The following is a 21,698-nucleotide window of genomic DNA, read 5'->3' as shown; positions in this document are numbered from 1 at the left end:
TAAAAATCAAAACTTATACATTAATCTTCATTCGAAGAATGATAAACATCATGATTAATGTATTTATGATTTTCTGATATTTATTACAATTAATTCCATTTAAAAAAACATTAAAGAAATAATTAATATCAGAAAAATTAGAAAATATACATTTCTATTTAAATACAATTTATAAAACCATAAATAATTAATATTACCAATTAATTACCATTTATAAAATCCCACCCTCGTTCTCACTCATAGTCACTATTTCTCTCTCCTAAACAACTCCATAACTGTGGGGTGTGCGATAGGGTATCCGAATATTCAAGGAAATTATAGGGGTTCAATGTCAACCCACTAGAGCATTCATTTTTCCTATATTTTAGGTATTTATTATGAAAGTTGGTTTTAGGGTGTCCGCTATAAATGCTCTAAAAAGGGGAAGAAGACGGGGCGAGACAAGATTCGAGTTTCAGGGGAAAAAAAAGTAAAAGAGAAATTAAAAGATACCAATATATGTGACTTTTTCACTCACAAGGACGCATATGTAATTGCACCTTTAAAGTAACATTGTTCAAATTGTAACGGTTGAACATAAAAGGTAGTGGGTGTGTATTTGATACGTTTTGAAATTCAAGGGGTGTTTAATACAAAACTCATAATTCAGGGGTGCAAACTTAAGTTTCCCCTATCTTTATTGGCAAAAGCCTAGAAAATATTCCTTATAAATTTATAAATGAATCTGTACTTGCAAGATATATACGCCTAATTTACTTTGGGGATATAGTATCAAACAATATCATATTTACTTCTAGGAATGTTCAAATTATCTTATTAGGCATGATAAGCTACTTCAAAAATTTCATAATTATTCTATATGTAGTACTCCACCTCCCTAATTGATGGTGTGATTGATTTAATACTACGAGTCTACATCTGAGAGAGACTCTGTAAAGTATTTCGAATTCTAGTTATATTTTAAAAGGTTAGTACATGTAAGAGGTTTCTAGGGTACTCATAGAAATCTTTATATCTTAGTGAAAAGTTCCTAAATACAATTGGTGGGGGTCTACTTAGGGCTTTTTTTATGAGCAAACTTTCTTATTCCAGGATTTTTTTCATGACACATCGTGAAATTCACAGAAATTGGATTGTGCATATTTTTTTTAAAATTTGAAAAACATCATTTTTAATTATTTGAATTAGCTCAACGTAAGAAACAAACATATAAACGGAAGGTAGCCGTCTGATGGAATAGTTCACTAGTAACTGAATGTAATAAAATATATTGCATTTAGACACATATCTTTAAGAGGAAACTTCAGTTTGCACCACTGAAATATGAGTTATGTATCGAAGGCCCCCTATATTACAAAACATATGAAAATGACCCCTCCGTTACCAATTCGATTGTGCTGTGCTGATGTGGCAAGTTAACTTTTACCAATTAATGTTTTTTGACATATTTACCTCTCAGTTTGCTATATCTATATGTATAATGAGATATATAAAATTTATATGTATAAAGATAAATACATTTTTACCCATAATACTTTTTTTTCCTTAACCTAGTAAAATATTTATTTATATTTTCTCCACCACACCGCCACCAGTTTGGACTCGCCGGATCTCCACCACATCCCCGCCAGTGGTGAGCTCGATGGGTCTCCACCACACCGCCATCCAAATTCAGTCCAAAAATACAGTCCAATTAATATTCATCCCCATACGAGGAGGAAGACGATGAGTTGGGGGCACGAGAGAAGATGCAATTTTGGAAAGAAAAAAAGGAAAAAAGAAATAAAAAAAATACTAATGCATGTGACTTTTACACTCAAACATACACAAATGTAATTGCACCTTCAAAGTAACGGAGTTCAAATTTTAACTGTTGACAAGAAAACCGGGGTGGTGTTGGGCGTATTTGGTACATTTTGTAAGTTAGGGGTGTTTGGTACCAACCTCATAATTTAGGGGTGCAAATTTTGAAGTTTTTCTAAGTGATATTAAGGAAACTTCGATACATCCATGGTTTTCGTAATATATATATATATATCGACCTACGTGGTTGTAAGTGTAGTCCCTTCAAGTCGATGAAGCTTGCAGTCCATGGTTTATGATTTATGAGTAATAAGATAATATAAGAAGATAAAAACCGAGATCAAGATTAATAAAAATGGAATTTTGTGTGATTGAATTGTTGATGATTCGAATATTTTTTAAAGACTTCGAGGAAAATGTTTAAATTGCTAATGCATGTAGTAATTACAAGAATGGGTATTAAAAACTCTTATAATCTTATCTTGCATGTGAAGATCTAGAAAGAAAATGAAATAAATTGAAATTTTGTGCTACTTTGAAAGAAAACTTCAAGTCTCTTGAGAAAGAGGGCTTGAAATTTTATTAATGAAACTTGGAGGTAGTAACTATTAATAACCGAATGTTGAGCTACTTTTGCTATATGAGTAAAATATGTGATCTATGCTCTTTGCTTGAGTTGTTATGCCTCTTACTTGATTTTGTGATTTTGTGACTAAACTATGTGCCTTTGTGAAATATGTGAAAATATGTGTATTAATATGTTTATGTGTAAGCTAACTTTGAATATGTGAAATTAAAGTCTATACTAACTTCACTTGTACGTTTTTAAAGTTGGAAAATCTTGTAAAATTTAAATCGAATAAGCACGGGATATGAGGGGCCGGTACCCAAATAATGAGATGAAGAGTGTGTGGTATTGAAAGAATTTATGGTCCCGAATTCGTTTAATACTGAGGTGTTATCTTAAGTGTTGTGACACTTGTATAAACATGCAGCGAAAATATAAAAACAATACTCAGATCTAAAAATGTTCACAAGTAAAACTTGTGAACTTGCCCTTCAAAAGACGTAAAACTTATATTAAAACAGTATTACAAGAATACAAAGAGAAGAAGTACAAAAACTTCTTCCTTATGAATAAACACTAGCTTGATCATTCTTACAACCAAATCTAGAAACAAAAAGATAAATACTAAAAATTCTAGATTTCAAAGAATGTACTCGTGAGGAGTACGTACAACAAATTCTAGAAACACACTAAAACTCTCATGAATTCTTTTCAGCTCTCGGTTTTTGTTTCTTCGAATCCTTAAACTTCATTGAGTCTTAAAGTCGGTATTTATAGACATTCCAAGCTTCCACTCCTCAGCCCATGATCTGCAAGAAAACCAACTACAAGAACACTCAAGAACATGGGTTAGTGGGTGAGTTTAGTAGTTAAAATAATATCCACAATTTAACCCACTAAGCACTACTTAGCCCACTAAGCCATAACTAAAATTTAGTTTGAAAGTAAGAGAGTTAAAAACACATTGTGGAAATCCACGTGTTTGAGGTATGATTCCACCTATGAAACGGTTTCCAAATAAACGAAGGCTTATTGTCTAATTTTTTGCTTGATTTTTCAAAGGATATCCGAACAAAAATATTTTTCTCACACCTAATCAAGTTGCTTCAAATGAATGAATATATGTGTAAAAGAATGACTCCCTTGTAAGGGATCTACTGATCGTATTCCTTATAAAATGACGAAAGGAAGGTCTAAGAGGTAAAATTATAAGGTCTAAGACAGAAAAGTCTCGCATTTCCTCATCTTGGTACGGAGCAACATCCTCAGCAGCACTCTAAGGGGCATTGTCTGAGACAGTAGGTGCAACAACATTTTCAGGAACAAGTGCAACAACATCTTCGGAAACACGATGTTGAGAAGAGGCTACTGCCATGTTAGGCTGAAGTGTCTCCCTCTGAGTTGATGCTGGTGGAGTCGAGTCTTTGGAGGATGACTCAGTGGAGCTTGAGGAGAGAGGTTGAGCTTCTGGTTCTGCAAAGGTAGGATCTCCTTCTTCATCATCTGTTTCTTCATCAACCAAATGTAGACCTCTTGGGGGATTTGGTCTAACTGGAGTAAGACCGCCTCCGCCGCCTCTTCTTCCACCTCTGCCGCCTCTGCTGGGAGAATTTCCTCCCCTCCGGCGTTGTGATCCAGTAGCATTCAGATCTGGGAAGGGATTCATGCGCTTGGACCGGCGAGTAGGAAACCTTCCTGCAGTGGAAGATGGACCCAGGTTCTGGAAATTGTCTGGGTCAATCGGATTCAGCTCATCGCCGGGCTCAATAAATCTGATCTGCATAACTTCAAGATTGACGGGATGAACGATGATGGCTAGATTAGGGTCTGCTGGTTCAGGTGCTGCAACATCGTTGTGCACATCATCAACGGCTGGAAGAGGGTTTCTAGGAGGAGATGCCATGGTATAGTAGAGAGAGAAAAAAATTGAATTGCTTCTTGTGCTTTTGATTTTTGAGTGTTAATTTTCGAAAAAGAAGCAAGAAATTTATATGCCCAATTTTTTTGCAGAAGAAAAAAAAATTGAAGTGAAGAAGGTGAAGAAGTGTCGTGCTTTTTTCTTGGAGAAAGTGTGATTAAGGAGAATAAAAGTTTATGTGGCAGTTTAAAACAAAAACGTGACACATGGCACAAATAAGGAGTGGACTTAGTGGAAGAAAAAGACTAACCCATGTACCCCATGACCCATATAAATAGTGATAATAATAATAATAATAATAATAATAATAATAATAATAATAATAATAATAATAATAATAATAATAATAATAATAATAATAATAATAATAATAATAATAATAATAATAATAATAATAATAATAATAATAATAATAATAATAATAATAATAATAAAAATAATAACACTCACGAAAATTTACACATAAATAATAAACACATCTTTTAATGATTAATAGTGTGAGAAAAAATTGGCTAATAGGCATATATATATATATATATATATATATATATATATATATATATATATATATGTATATATATATATATATATATATATATATATATATATATATATATATATATATATATTAAACTCTTATTTTCAAGTCAAACAATTCACATGGAACATGATCAAGTGTTCAGTTTGAAAGTTCCTCGGTTACTAAGATATGACTATTCAGATAGAGGAGTTTGGCTTATGTGATTATGATTGTTCTTTGAATGTTTACATGAAGCATGATCACGTTTCAAGGTGAAAGACTTCCAGTTACTTATTTAGAGAATAATATACCACAGTGAAGCCATTATTTATAGAAGCTAAGTTTCAGTAAATTATGTTGCAGCTTAAGATGTTTGATAAGGTGCTGCAACATATTTCAGGACATGTTTATTGAGTACACATCCCGAGAGATTTAAGAGATCCTCTCATAATCTAATGCCTTTGTAAATATGTCAGCCAGCTGATCTTCTCTAGGAATGTACTTTAAGCACACTATATTTTTCTCAACTATATCACGAATAAAATGATGTTTAATATCTATGTGTTTAGTTCGTGAGTGTTGAACATGAATTTTTGTAATATCAATAGCACTTGAATTATCACAATATATGGTCAAGATGTCATTGGTTAACCCATAATCCCCCAACATTTGTTTCATACAAATTAGTTGGCCACAACATCCTCCAGCAGCTACATATTCTGATTCAGCTGTTGAAAGTGATACACAATTTATTTTTCAACTAAACCATGAAACCAGGTTATTCCCCAAAAAGAAATATGCACCTGATGTGCTTTTTCTGTCACTAATATCCCCAGCCCAATCAGAATCACTAAAACCTATCAAATTAGTATAGTGTCTTTGAAAAACTGAATACCTAAGTTTACTGTACCTACAACATACCTAATAATCCTCTTCATAGCTTTTAGATGAGTGACTTTGGGATTAGCTTGGTACCTGGCACACACACAAACATTAAACATAATGTCAGGTATGCTTGCAGTTAGATACAGAAGGCTTCCAATCATGCTTCTGTATAGGGTGCTGTCAACATCTTCAGCAACATCGTCCTTGGACTGTGTTTGACTTGATCCCATTGGAGTTTTCATGTGCTTGGCTGACTCTAACTCAAACCTTTTGACCAGATTGAGAGCATACTTCTTTTGATTTACAAAAATTCCTTCACCTGTCTGTTTAATTTGGAGTCCTAGGAAGTAATTCAACTCTCCTACCATGCTCATTTCAAAAGTGTGAGACATAGAATCTACAAAAGACTGTAAAAGATTAGCACAAGTAGAACCAAAAACAATATCATCAACATATATCTGTACAATAATGATATGGTTATTTGTTCTTCTAACAAATAGAGTTCTGTCTATCTCTTCTCTGTTAAACTGTATTTCAAGTAAGAAGTCAGTGAGTCTTTGATACCAATCTCTAGGAGCTTCCATTTGATACAATTTGATTTTAAGAAAACAGGCTGTAGCAAGAAGTAACCTAATAGATTCAATTCTAGATACTGGAGCAAAGGTTTCATCAAATCTATACCTTTTATCTGAGTGTAACCTTGTGCTACTAACCTAGCCTTATTTCTAACAACTGTACCTTTTTCATCAGTTTTGTTTTTGAAGATCCACTTAGTTCCTATCACATTTACATGACTTGGTCTAGGAACTAAGTACCAAACATCATTCCTGATGAACTGATTCAGTTCTTCATGCATTGCATTGATCCAAAACTCATCCTTCAGTGCTTCTGCAATATTCCTTGGTTCGACTGAAGATACAAAACAAGTAGTTCCAGTTAGTGCACATTCAAGATAAGTTTGCAAATCTTATCATATCTATGTAATTCACCCTTTCTTTTCTTCTGGTCCTTATCCCATCAAAGATATCTCCCACAACTTGAGTAGAGGGGTGATTATTCTGGATTCTACTTGATGGTTCCTCTCTGCAGACATCATCAGTTGGCTGCGCTTCACCTTCTGTGTTCCGTAGGAAGTATTGAGTCAGATGTGGTAACACTTGGCTCAACACCCTCTTCTCTTAACACTGGACTATTTATATCTGGAGCACCTGTGGCAGTATTGTCTCCTCCGGTTGTTTCTCCTCAGTCATCAACTTCATCTTCAGCTGTTTTACTGCGGAGATCAGCAAAATCATCAAATACCACATTTACAGATTCAATAATGGTTCGAGTTCTTAAGTTATATACTCTATATGCATGACTGTTATTAGAGTATCTCACAAATAAACTCAAATCACTTTTTGAATCAAATTTAGCTAGATGATCTCTGTCATTTAGGACATAGCAAACACATCCAAACACATGCATGTATTCTAGATTAGGTTTCTTACCATAAAGAATTTCATATGAAGTCATCATAGACCCTAATCTTAGATACACACGATTTGAGATGTGACAGGCTGTGTTGACAGCCTCAGCCCAAAACCTTTTAGACAGATTTTTTGCACTCATCATTACCCTAGCCATCTCCTGGATAGTTCTGTTTTTTCTTTCAGCAATACCATTTTGCTGAGGAGTTTTTGGAGCAGAAAATTCATGCTTTATGCCCTTTTTATTACAAAAAGTAAGAAATAAAGCATTCTAAAATTCTTTTCATGATCAGACCTTATTCTTCGAATAGAAACTTGAAATTGAGTTCTAACAAACCTGTACAAACTTCAAAAGTATCAGATTTTTCTCTTAAAAAATACACCCAAGTATATCTTGAAAAATCATCAACACACACAAATACATATTTTTTACCACCTAGACTTTCTACCTCTATAGGACCAATAAGGTCCATATGTACAAGTTCAAAATAAATGGTGGTACCAACGTGTTGTAACACTTTGTGTGGCACTCTAGTTTGCTTATAGGGATGTCCTTGATCTTGAGATCTGGAATTCCTCTTATGGCATTGTACTTGTTGAGCAACTTCAAATTTTTGAAGTTTGTGTGCCCTAGTTTCTGGTGCCACAACTCTACGTCACTTACTCTTGAGCTCTTGCATGAGATGGTGTCACTTGTTTGATAACAATTATCCATTGACCTGGAACCAGTCAGTAAACAATGATTTTGATTATCAAACACAGAAAAACATTACTTATCAAATGGAACACGTAGATCATCATCACACAATTGACTAATGCTGATGAGATTTGACCCCAATCCTTCAACATGTAAGACATTTAAAAGTTTTGGAAGTCCTTCAATATTGAGTGTTCCACGTCCAACCACTTTGCCTTTAGCTCCTCCTCCATAGGTTACACGTCCACCATTGAGTGTATGGTAGTTTGATAGAAACTCTTTTGTTCCAGTCATGTGCCTAGAGCATCCACTATCAAAGTACCCTGAACCAGAAATGTTAGCATTTAAAGAAGTGTATACTGTTTTGCACATAAGTTTACCTTTGGGAGTCCATATTCTACACTCCTTTTTGGTAAACTCTACCTTTTTCTTGGAGGTGTTCCCTGGAGTGATGTGAATCATCATGTACAACATTTTGTCACTACTTAGTTTCTCACAAAATGGACGGATATGTCCTGGTGAGAAACAATAATGACAAATGTATCCCCTTATTCTGGACTTTGGAGTGGTGATTGTGGAATTTCTGCATTCTTTTCCATTTGAACCCTTCTCTTTTACAAGGACAATTTCCTTCTTCTTTACTGACTTGTGTTTCTTCACTTGTTTTTTGAACCCTAGACCTTCATTTTTGTTGTACTTCTCCAGTGACACAATCTCTTCGAGTTTAGTTGTGCCGGTATTCATTCTCTTGATTGCTAGAGTTGCTTCTTTGAGTTCATCTTTCACCTTTGCCAGTTCAAGATCCTTCTTGGTGATACCAATTTCCAAATGAGTGATTGTTTCTTTAAGCGAAGAATTTTCCCGCTGCATCTAGAGCATGAGTCTTCTTCTCCAAGTCGCTGAGCAATTTCTTATACATTTCTTCCTCATCTCCCACTGCTTCTTTACTGTATTCTGCTGCATTCAAAGAAATAGAGTTCAAACATGTATAATGACTATTATCTAACTCAGAAATTTCAGTTACTGAAAGTGTTTCAGAAAGTGTTGCAGCATCTAGAGAAACTCCTTGTGATTCAGTTTCAGAACAGTTTTCAGTGATATATTTGACAGAAAGAGCCTGTTTAGTGGGTTGCTGCTCCTCTGTCTGTTCAGGTTGCTCTTCCTCCTCATCACTGACAGCACAAATCAGACTCATTCCTCTTCTTCTCAAGGTATTTGCACATTCATTAGCATAATGTCCAAATCCTGAATAAGCCCTGCATTTAATATGATCCAAGTTAGGTGGTTCAGAATTTGAACGAATAAATGGAGAATTTGTAAAGTGTTTTGAGAGGATGTTTGAGGAAATGTTCTCTGTGGAATAGATCTGTTCCGGGGCTGAGTTTGTCGATTTTGTGGAGAGCCATCTGGAAATAACTGTCTGGGCTTGATTCCACTTCGTCTGTATGCCCTATTGAATTTATGAATCTGAAACGCCACATTGTTGAGACATTCCTCTGCATCATCATCATATTTCGTAGCAACTTCTTCCTTTTCTAGTTCTGCCTGGAGTGCATTTGAGGTAGCCTTACCTTTCTCCTTTCTTTGATCTACAAAGTTCATCTCTCTAGACTTTAGACTACCAATTAAGTCGTCCAGCCGTAGAGATGATGTGTCTTTGGCCTCCTCAATAGCAGTAACTGTCATGCTGAATCTTTCTGGAAGAGTTCTCAATACCTTATTCACCAGTGTCTCGTTGCTCAAAGGACCACCTAAGGATTGAAATTCATTAGCCAAATCAATCAATTTCTCATTGTACTGAGAAATTGTTTCAGTTTCTTCCATTCTCAGTCTCTCAAATTTGGAAGAGAGTAATCTGAGCTTAGTTCTTCTGACACTGTCTGATCCTTCACAATGTAGCTGAAGAACTTCCCAAGCATCATTCGCATAAGTGCACACTGAGATCAATTTAAACATTGTTAAATCTACCGAATTAAAAATTGCATTTAACGCCTTTGAGTTTTGATTAGCATTTGTTAGATCGTCTGGTGTCCACCGTAATTCTGGTGTTGGAAACACATCCCCATCCACATCTGTTATAGTTGGTGGCTTCCATCGAGTAAGGATAGATCTCCAGGCTCTCTCATCAATGGCTTTGATGTACGCCCTCATCTTGACTTTCCAGTAGGTGTAGTTTGTGCCGTCAAGTACAGGAGGTCACATGGAAGAAGTCATCTGAGTATCCATCACGAATTCGTTTATGTAAAAGAAATAGGAACAAACACTTAGTATACGTCAAGTGTTGGCTCTAATACCAATTGAAAGAATTTATGGTCCTGAATTCGTTTAATACAGAGGTGTTATCTTAAGTGTTATGACACTTGAATAAACATGCAGCGGAAATATAAAGACAATACTCAGATCTAAAAATGTTCACAAGTAAAAGTTGTGAACTTGCCCTTTACAGGACGGAAAAATTATATTAAAACAGTATTCCAAGAATACAAATAGAAGATGTACGAAAACTTCTTCCTTATGAATGAATCAGTATCATGATCATTCTTACATTCAAATCTAGAAACAAAAAGAGAAATATTAAAAATTCTAGATTTCAAAGAATGTACTCGTAAGGAGTACGTAAAGAACTTCTTTCTTATGAATGAATCACTATCTTGATCATTCTTTGAACCAAGTCTAGAAACATCAAAACTAAACAATCTAGACTACAAAGAATGTCCTCATGAGGAGTACGTAAATAATGTACTCATGAGGAGTACGTAAAGAATATACTCATGAAGAGTACGTAAAACAGATTCTAAAAACACACTAAAAATCTCATGTATTCTTTTCAGCTCTCGGTTTTTATTTCGTAGAATCCATTACTTTTCTTGAGTCTTGAAGTCGGTATTTATAGACATTCCAAGCTTCCACTCCTCAGCCCATGATCTGCAAGAAAACCAACTACAAGAGCACTCAAGAACATGGGTTAGTGGGTTAGTTTAGTAGTTAAAATAATATCCACAATTTAACCCACTAAGCACTACTTAGCCCACTAAGTATTATACTTAGCCCACTAAGAACTATACATAACCCACTAAGCACTACTTATTCGATAACTAAAATTTAGTTAGAAAATAAGAAAGTTAAAAACAAAATGTGGAAATAATCCACGTGTTTCAAGTTTCTCAATGAAAAAACGATTGAGGTAAAATCGAAATGTTTATAGTGTTTATATGTGTGATTTGAGATGGTACATATACATATATACATAGCATAAACATATATATATTTGTTTGCCTATATGTATTCGGTATTTCTTCGGAAATTCTCATTAAGTCCAAAAGACTCATATAGGTGTTGAAATGCTTGTAGGTACTTTCAATCCCGGGCACGAGTCGTAAAGTTGGAGTCGAGTTCGAGGATCGAGAGATGTGTTCATATGGAAGGCGTGTGGATCTTGTGTGCTCTTAATATAGCCATGTGGTTTCACTTATATATATTTTAATTTTAAAGACTTTCAATACCGTCTTAAATATCAGTTATCATACTCTTCCACCCCTCGGGGGCTCTTATTAGTAAGAACATTACATCTAATAATAATTAAGATTATGATTCTTTTTTTTTTTGTCAAAATTTCTATATAATGCTCATCGATTAGTTATATGTTGTGTTATGCCATGTTGTTTGATAATACGTATTAAATATACCTTCTGTTTTGAATTGCATGCGATTTTATGGAGTCATAGGTCTTTCTGTTACAGTCATTTTGATAGGTATTTTGTCTCATTTGGATAGGACATGAATTTATTATGGATTATTTTCCATAACTGTACACATGCAGCGTCATTTTAAGACATGCATCATTATATGAAGTTTTTCTTACTCAAATGAATCCATTTAACTTGGAGCACTAGCGGTACTCTTAAGGGGCAAGGGGGGCTGTTGATATATATATATATATATATATATATATATATATATATATATATATATATATATATATATATATATATATATATATATATATATATATATATATATATATATATATATATATATATATATATATATATATATATATATATATATATATATATATATATATATATATATATATATATATATATATACTTTTTTTAGGTATTTGGCATTATATTTTTTGAATATTATTTTTGGCCCCTCAATTTTTTTTGTAAATATGTGTTTTAACCCTTTATTTTTTCTATTTTTCTCCATAATCTTAATAAATTATAGATAAATATATCATATTTAATATAAAATAGAAAATAAAATGGTTAAAACTTGTATTATTTTAAATAAACTTTATGAATATTACTTATTTTTGAATTTTTTTATCAATGCCTTTATAAAAATAGTACGAGATCGTGCCATGAATGCCCGAAATATTAAGCGCAATACATTATTAGAATAATTTGGATTAATTTAGAAAATTTTGTGATGATATAATTATAATATATGTGATATTTTAATTAAAAAATAATAATACAAACTTATTTTTTGCAATGTTTTGTGAACCTAAACTTTTTTTCGGACCGCTGCCCCGAACCTTAAAATTTTATTTAGCCCCCCTACTTTTTGATCCAGGTTCCCCCCTGACTTGGAGTATGTTCATTTAGAACAGTAGGGAATTTATAAAGAATTTGCAAAGCTCCCTCCTTGTTCAGGATTTTCAAACTGTACAGCTGCATGTGTTTAATTACTTCTCTCAAATGGCTAACTATATTTTAAAACTGTTTTAAATGAGTGATTTAGACCCGTATGAGAGTATGTAGTTAAATTTTCAAATTGTTTTCACGAAGGGTTTAACAAAAAATAATTTTCTAAGTTGATCTACCTAATCTGTCCGAAATTCCTCTATTTATTCTTGATAATTTAAATTACTAGTCATGTATGCCTCTTTTGTGATAGTTGGTTAAGTATATATGATATGGTAATATGTGGACACACTTTCGCTGATTTTAAAAGAAAAATTTATTTGTAACTTTCTATCTATAGAAGATGATTTTTAAAACGAGCACTCCACACTCATTATTTTCTAAAAGTCTTCCGCTAGCATATTCTAAATTAGTTAAATAAGTGTAATTAGAATGAGCATGTCGCAGAAAAAAAGACCAGAAAAAATAAATCAAAAAGTCAACGCCGGAAACTAGCGGCAAAAAAATAATTTTTGAAAAAAAAAGTTCAAAAAAAAAGTCAAAATTGATTAAATTGGGGTTATAATTAAGAATTTAGTATAAGGGTTGGGGGTAATTTTATCATACACATTATTTTTTTCTTTATTTATAATAAATATTAAAAGGATGAACTTATTGGCGAAAGAGATATAGCCCCTAAACCTAGAATAATAAAAATGATTAGTGAGAGACTTATGTACAAAAATCCCTTTTTGAATTAGTAACAGAATTTGAAGAGCTAGTAGCTAGGTATGAATTTGACTCTACGGTTTATTTGTCATGAAAGATTTAAGTAGGGTTAAATCTATATAAATCAATAGAGTTGATGCTAGCAAAATTCTATTAATTTAAACATAAACCAACAAACGGCTTGATCCTACTTGGCACCTTTGTAAAAAATTAATAGCAGTTTGCACCATCGAAATATAATAAATTATTCATAATGCAGTCTAAATTGAATATTAAAACTTAATGAGTGCAATGTTGTATTTTGTTCGATTTTCTTATGAGTGGTGTTATTTCCACATCCAAAGTATTTCAATTCACCACCAAAAATTATAAAATGTCATAGATACCACTCAAATTTATAATCCACCACCCTGTATTCACTTAATCCTCGTGTGTTCTGAGTTATTTCTATTTTATTTTATTATTTTAATTTTTTTTTTATTGTTTGCAATGAAATATTTATTACAAGATATTAAAACTTCCATATCAGATGACCTACAGATTATGTAATTCTTTTCAGGAAAAGAAATTATATTAAGCCAATTAGCCAACTTCAGAGGAAGTTCAAGACCTTCCATACAAGCATTCTCAATTTATTTCTAATAAAACGTGAATTCCTGCTCTTTTTGGCCTTCGGAAATGTTTTTCTCTAACGAAAGTATTATTCACTTAAGGTGGAGAGGGTGAGATTTCCAATGAAAATGGTGGTGTTTTTTTTTATAAATATTTTAATTTAGTGGTAGACGGTGAAAGAAGAAAAAATGGGTAAAATGGGAAATATATTTAATTTGGTGGTGAAATGAGATATTTTGAGGATGAAAATAGCACATCTCTGTTTTTTTTCCTAGGGTGCAAAATGACAAATTAAATTGTTATTTTCTTCTACATCCACCTAATTTTGAGCACACAATTAAGTGCAAGAAAAAAAAAATCGAATTACTAAAAAATATATAATATTTTCTTACTAAATTATTTGTTTGATGGATCTTCCATTGTAACTGGTAAATATATATGGTATCTTTTGGGAAAAAAAATATTTTTTTAATAATTTGAGAACAACATAGCTGAAGGATTTTTTTTTCTTTTAAATATTTTTTTGTGGTAAAAATATAATTTTTAAATATGTTGATAATTTTTTTTTTCTATTTCTAGTTTCGAAAGAATTGACGAATACAATAAAAGTTTTAATTTGACATTTGACATTATAAAAATACTACTAAAAATATTAAATTACCTTTCCTAGATTCAAATATTCATTCGGGGTGCATTATGCACGATTTATTGTGTTTTGAGAATGCAAAGTGCATTAATTGTTTTCGAGGGTGAAAAGTGTCAAACACCTATATTTCAAGGGTGCAAAGTGAAATTAAGCCACCCACAAACCCATCCATAATCTCACAACTTAAAAAATCTCCTCCTTCTTCACAAACCCACAAAAAATCGTACACACCAAAATAATCAAATACACACCAAACATTCACAATGAAATCAGAAAACAAGGAAATGGTAGTTTATGAGGGTGGAGAAGGCAATAAAGTATGTTTTAATCGTTTATTTTAGCTTAAGGGGTCTTGTTTTTTTGGTTGTGAAAACAAAATCGCCGATACCAGAAATCGGTATTCGCAGACCGGTTTTTGTCACAAAAATTAGTAACGACGTGGTGATTTTTGTACAAAAAATCGGAATACTGATTGTTTTGGACAATATCGGCGCTAACATGCCGATTTATAAAAAAATTGTGGATGAGGGCATATTCGTCCTCCTGATCTTGGTATAAGAAATTTAGGAGTATGAGCAATGCACTCAATGAGCTCTTTGTCTAAACTCTAAATTGTCTACTCCTAACAATCAGTTAAATAATTAAATTTTATTTAATGTTTGTTTAGTCGATATTATTTAATAATAAAGCGATTGTTTTTATCTTTATATAAACTAGTATTTGTACCCGTGCGTTGCACGGGTAGTATTTTAGTGTATTTTGACTCGAGTAGCACGGGTGAATACAAAGTTTTAAATAAATAAAATATTTATAAATAAGTATATCTTTATACTATTTTTTAATATACATCTCATTTGAATTATTCTTAAAATCATAGTTTTTTAAAATTCATTCAACAAAATTTAAAAAGCGCATTTCAAAAGTCGAAATAAAAAATATGTTCTAAAATAGGCAAAATTTGGATCGAAATCATAGAGAATTTGGAAATTCAATTGTTTAGTCACCAAAGATATAAAATATCCATCAAGGAATTTTACAATATCATCTATTCAGAAGAAAGTTGCAAGAATAATAAAGGGATGTCTACAAAAGCCATGATTGAAGATACAAATTTTTTCCTCAGTGTCTAACCCAGCACACTTTGAAAAACCTGCATACTCTCTTCAATGAAATGCTTTTGCGAAATCCCAGTAAGGTCCTAAATGTCTCAATTTGGGGAGTTAATTGCATAGACCCCCCTGTGTTATTTCTCGGAAGCAAAAAACCCCCCCGGAAAAAAAAATTAGCATATGACCCCCTATGTTGTGTTTTAATCAGCCCACCGCCCCTTTGTGTGCACTGACTCGTTGACTTACGCGAAATGACAAAAATGCCCTTCAGATAAATATATCCAACCTCTAGAATTTTATGACTCAAATGAAATTTTCAAAATTTTCAATTCAGTCCCTAGCACTTTCAATTTAGCCCTCTTCTCCAATTGAAAAAAAAAAAACAACGCACACTTCAATTTCAATTTCTCAGCTCATAGCTCAACGGCGGCTGCAACGGCAGCTGTGTTTGAGAGGATTTTGCGATGGGCTTTGCTATTCGTCGGAGAATTCGGCGAAGTGTAGCTCGCCGGACCTCGATTGGCGACGACTTTAGAGAAGATCTGAACTCGCGGCGGCGGCAGCAGCGGCGGCGGCGGTCGCTGGGCAACGTCGGAGAAGATCTCCATTTTCTCCGTTCAATCTCACCGACCACGAGCCGCACACCTCCGCCGCGGCATGCCTCAATTGGAAGAAGATCTGAAAATGTAGTGGTGTTGGGTGATGAGCAGCGGTGGCCTGAACGCTCCGACTTGGGTTGAATTCAGTTGTGAGTTGGATGGGTGGAGTGGTTCGGTGGTGGGTTGGGGGAGGGGGAGGCGGGGATGGAGGAAGGGGGGTGGTTCAATTATTTGGGGAAGAAGACGATTTATTCTTTTTTTTTTTTTTTCCTGTATTCTTTATATTTGTTTTGACAATTTTGATAATTACAATTTAGTCCTATAACTTTAGATTATTTATAATTAAATCAATCTGAGTTTTTTTCCTCTTACAAAGGGTTTTTATGTCTTTTCCTGTCCTAAAATGTCCTAAAACGCACGCCCAGCTGCATGAACCGCGAGTGTATCCCACGATTCGCTCGTAGGGTCCTTATTGTCATTGACTTCCTTTCATAGGGGGGTATTTGCTAATTGTTTTATCCGAGGGGTTTTTTTGCCAATTAGAGATTTCACAGGGGAGCCGAGTGCAAATACCCCCAATTTGGGCAATAAAATGTTGTACCCATAGTCTCCACTTTCTGAGAATATTTTCGTAGATGCAAAACACGAACTTTTATCATCCAATCTAATGGGTTGAGATAAGTGAATTCGGCACCATGCTGCAAGCGGCAAATGAATTTAACATTATTAAAACATTACATTTATAAATAAGATCAAATGATATGGATATACCCAAAATCATCAAATGTATTTCAGATCAATGATTCTATATATCTACAATAATAAAATGAGGAGAAATTGTGCTCGCAATATTCCAATCCCCAATTTCAATTTTCCCAAAAGCAATTTACATATTAAGTAACAAATCGAAAATACCAAAAGATTCAACTAATGCAGGACAAAAAAATAGAAGAGAAATTTACAATTATTTGAGTTGCAATTTCAAATCTCCCAAATATTTTGAGTCAGAAAGCTTATAGAACTAAAATGGACAATATATATATATATATATACACACACAAAGAAGTAATGGTTCGTTTGAAATGCCCCGACGAAGTGGCAAGAACTCGAAGAAACACGAAGTCCGTCAAAGGAATATTCTCGTTGGCCATTCATGGACCCTGATATAAGTTAGGAATTGTACCGTCAATTTCCGATCAATGGTTCTTTCTGCGATTGCCTGCCGGTGCCGACTGCTGACATTTTTTTCCAGAGACACTCGCCTTCTCACAACCTAATACAAATATGTTTCGAGGGCTTAAATAACGGTTTTAGTTTCACATAAGATTTTAAATGGAGAAAGAAAATGATGATAATACAGAAATTACAATATGGAGAAACATCGAGGGCTTACTTCTCAAGAGAGATACAGCTTGTCTTCCACTCTCTTTTGTCTGTTTACCTTTTCTCCTCTCCATTCGAATTTTTACAGAAAAGAAGCGAGAAATGGTGAGTGGAAACTTATAAAACGTGTGTGAGTGGAGACAAAACTGCGATGATATGGAAATCAATCTGATAGTCCTAGAGATGAAAGTAAAGATGAGAGTTTCAGAAATTTTTAAGATACCTGTATAGGGAACAATGAAATCTGATTTGTGTTACCTGGTAATTTGAGTTTGAGAATAAGAAATAAGGAATGTAAAAGAATAAATAGAGAGGCTAAGAAGATTAACTGATTCTGTAAAACTTGTTCCCCATTTTCAACTCAATTTATAGAATTTACAACTAATAGCAATATATAAACTACCCCACTAAATTAAACCACTACAAAAAACATGCATAACGTGCACTTTCTTCACTAACCGCCTATGTGATGACTAATTAAAATTAAATCACCCACTAACTCACTAATTAACTTCTTTCACTAATTAAAAATCATTAAATTTAAATAGAAGTGGAGAGGAGCATGATATCGTGGAGAATTGAATCAGAGATAAGTATTGTAGAAAAACGGCCTAAAACATTAAAAAAAGAAGAATGACCAGAAGTTTTAAATCGTTTCCACGTTATAAAAAAACCTACCAATGAAATAGGATCGTGGTTTTTCTTTTTAAACAGAAAATAGATTTGTTCCCCGTGAAAAACACCGGGTGGGTCTTCTGCTGCCACGTGTCTCTTTTTTTGTATTTTATAATAAATTCCCCGCTAGGGTTTACCTTTAGGAGTTTTAGAAAAATAAAAAAAGAACACGTGGCAGCAGAAGACCCACCCGGTGTTTTTCACCGGGTGTAGCATCGAAGGAACCCAGAAAATAGGATTGTGTTTGCAATTGTTAATCGTGTATCGAAAAATCAGGAACAAAGGAAAACTGGCATGAACGAAAAAAGAGAAAAAAAAATATTGACATAATAGAAATAGTCGAAAGTACCCCTAGGTTTAGGTCTAGATTATAGGTCAAAATATCTTCTTTTTATATATAAGATAAAAATAATAAAATGAAGAGAAAAAAAGAGAAAAGAGAGAGACATATAAGTTCCAATTTCCAGCCATAGGGTAAAATTAATTTATTCTCTTGCCATCATAAAAAATGCTTATTTTAGTTTTAAGATGTATAGTCTCATTAAATTTATTTTCTTGCCATCATTAAATTAAAAAGGCTTATTCGATCTACTTGTTTCTATTACATATTATAATATTATTTTATATATTATCGAATTTATTTCCATCCAAATTTATCGAATTAATTTTATAATTAATTAGTTGGAAATATACAAAGGATATCTTGAAAGTGGGTAAAATGCGACTTTGTAATGAAAGATTGATTTTCCAAAAGTTTGTACAGTCTTGTGCATGCTGTTGTTGTATAATGGAATTCTTTATTTTTCTAATTTAGTGATTATCTCCCACTTACTCTTTTTTATGTTTACTAGTATTTCACCTGTGCGTTGCACTGGTTATTCATCGTAAAAGCAAATATTTAATAATAAAAGGGTTCTCAAAATAGTATAATTAACTGTTGATGTAATACAAAGAAGTAGAAAATTGGAAAAAAAAAAAAAAACTATTTTGTATGTTGTAAGTTGAAATAAGCCAAAAGTGAAAAAAATAAACATTGAAGGTTTTACTTTCCGCATACAGAGAGCGAATATATCGTTGGCCCAAAACTTGTACAACCATAATGACATATTTTCGTTCAAACATGATATTGATCCAAACAATTATTGTTATTGTGTTTGATATCAATCGCCCTAAACGCATGTAACGAATCCAATACAATGTAATTGACCTGCTATTTTGTACAATGATTATACGAAATAAGTAAAGCGTTACCAAAACAATACAAATATAAATATTTAATGACATAAAATCATTCTACGATAAATTACCTTGATAAAAATATTGATAGGAGCCCGTAGCAAGTTCCTAGTATAATGCAAATTAACCTACAAATGAGGAATGCCAAAACATATAAGTAATACAAAATAAAGGTCATTATGTAAAATTGTATAAGATTTTATACAGTTACCTTCATATATGCTGAAAACCATCATTGTACCACATTATTTGTAGTTGGTTGTAGCCTGATTCCGACGTGATCAAAATCCTTATGCCACTTCAACTCTTAACTCTCGAAAGTGCGACATAGAGTTGTCCATGACTGGAAACAAGTCTGAGAAATTACAGTACTACATGAGAAAGAGTTTGTCCTTGACATTTATTGATTGTTATTGCAAAGGAGACCATCGCCGAAAACTGACGTCGCTAAAATTTAATAGGCGATGTAGAGTTGGACGGTACCAATGTCATTTGAGGAATGAACACACCATATCGTCAACATGTTTATCGGGTAGTGTCTTTCAGTTGAGAACGTGTTTTCCCACATTAATAACCTGAAGCCTAGTTCCACTGCACGATCCTCTAGCCTGATCAATATTTTTGATGAGCATAACAGGAATACATTTTTTCAATGCAACCTATGCGGTGGAATTCTAGAGCACGATATGATGTTGAGGAACTTGGATCTATGATATTAACTCATCATTGTACATATTATCGGAATTCAAATAAACTTTCCCTTCTCCAGTTATGAGCGACAAAAAATGATCATTCAAAAAACCGGCACTTTCATTAGCCGATGCAATAATTGTTCTGGCCTCGAAATACTCAGGATTGAACAGGTTGCTCACCATATCCAGGTAAACAAACTCTATCAGATCAAAAAATGGATCTGCAGAATCACGGATAAGCATGTCATCAAAAATTTCAATTTCAAAATTGTTTTATTAGTATTAGTCTTAATCATAATTATCATACTAATACTAATATTAATATTAATACTAATACTACTACTAATACTAATACTAATACTAATACTAATACCAATACTAGTACTAGTACTAGTACTAGTATTAATACTAATACTAATACTAATACTAATTTTAATACTAATACTAATACGTTAATGCTAATATTAATTTATTAATGCCAATACTAATGTACTAATACTAAAACCAATATCAACACCAATATGAATACCAAAACCATTACCAATACTAATATTAATACTAATACAAATATCAATACCAATACTAATACCAATACCAATACCAATACAAATACAAATACCAATACATATATACTACTACTAATACGTATACTAATACTAATACTAATACTAATACTAATACTAATACTAATACTAATACTAATACTAATACTAATACTATTACTAATACTAATTAATACTAATACTAATACTAATACTAATACTAATACGTTAATGCTAATATTAATGTACTAATGCCAATACTAATGTACTAATATTAAAACCAATATCAATACTAATATCAATACCAAAACCAAAACCAAAACCAAAACCAATACCAATACCAATACCAATACCAATACCAATACCAATACCAATACAAATATCATTATCAATACTGCTAGAGTAGGTGACCAACAAGCCAACATGTGGCTGTGGTCTTTCGTATTTATTATGGTAATAAACGAACCTTTTTTCGTATTAATGATAAAACAACTTGGCATTCTATATCTTTGTCCCTTTGTCACAAGTATAGATATAGTCCTTACAGTTATTACAAGTACTAGTAATTGATCGTTAGGATCGTGAGATATTTATACTTAAGTATTATAACTGTTAAACGTCTTCCTAGTCGAAGGGTTAGCCACCAATGAGGATATCGGCCTTTCCCATCAAGAGACTAGCACTTAGTGTATGTGTGCTGCATCTCATCAGTAAACGGTATTGTGATATCGGCATGCATAAGTGGGTGCTCGTAAGTTGACGAGTTCACTGAACTCCCTCACCCTAGAAATCTCTAAGTGGTTCCCAATAATCGAGTAGAGATATATATGGTATAGTTGTACACCATTAGTCCTTATGACCTAGACATCACCGTGACTTCACTAGAGGGCGAGCTATATCGTGACCTGTCCCTGAGTTCCACCGAGGACCATCCCAAGGGCCAGTGTTCGTGCAGTCCGAAAACTAGTGGGAGGTCTGTGC

The 21,698-nt window shown here is 33.1% G+C and overlaps 1 long non-coding RNA gene across 2 annotated transcripts; it reads right to left on the bottom strand.

Moving 5' to 3' along the window:
* Positions 1-15,476: 15,476 nt before the first annotated feature.
* On the bottom strand, positions 15,477-17,934 carry LOC148767402 (uncharacterized). 2 transcript variants are annotated; one of them, XR_016034052.1, is made up of 3 exons: positions 17,583-17,887; positions 17,373-17,462; positions 15,477-16,887 (listed from the first exon to the last, which is right to left on the bottom strand). It is a non-coding gene; the product is annotated as an uncharacterized LOC148767402 (long non-coding RNA). The 2 variants fall into 2 exon arrangements; XR_016034051.1 differs by lacking the exon at positions 15,477-16,887 and adding an exon at positions 17,902-17,934 and having other exon boundaries at positions 16,984-17,462; positions 17,583-17,830.
* Positions 17,935-21,698: the final 3,764 nt, after the last annotated feature.

This window comes from Erythranthe guttata, chromosome 10 (assembly GCF_056151865.1).
Source record: "Erythranthe guttata isolate IM_541 chromosome 10, IM_541, whole genome shotgun sequence".
Classification (NCBI taxonomy): domain Eukaryota; kingdom Viridiplantae; phylum Streptophyta; class Magnoliopsida; order Lamiales; family Phrymaceae; genus Erythranthe; species Erythranthe guttata.
Note: the sequence above shows the minus strand (reverse complement) of the source record. Positions and strands in the feature narration are given on the sequence as shown.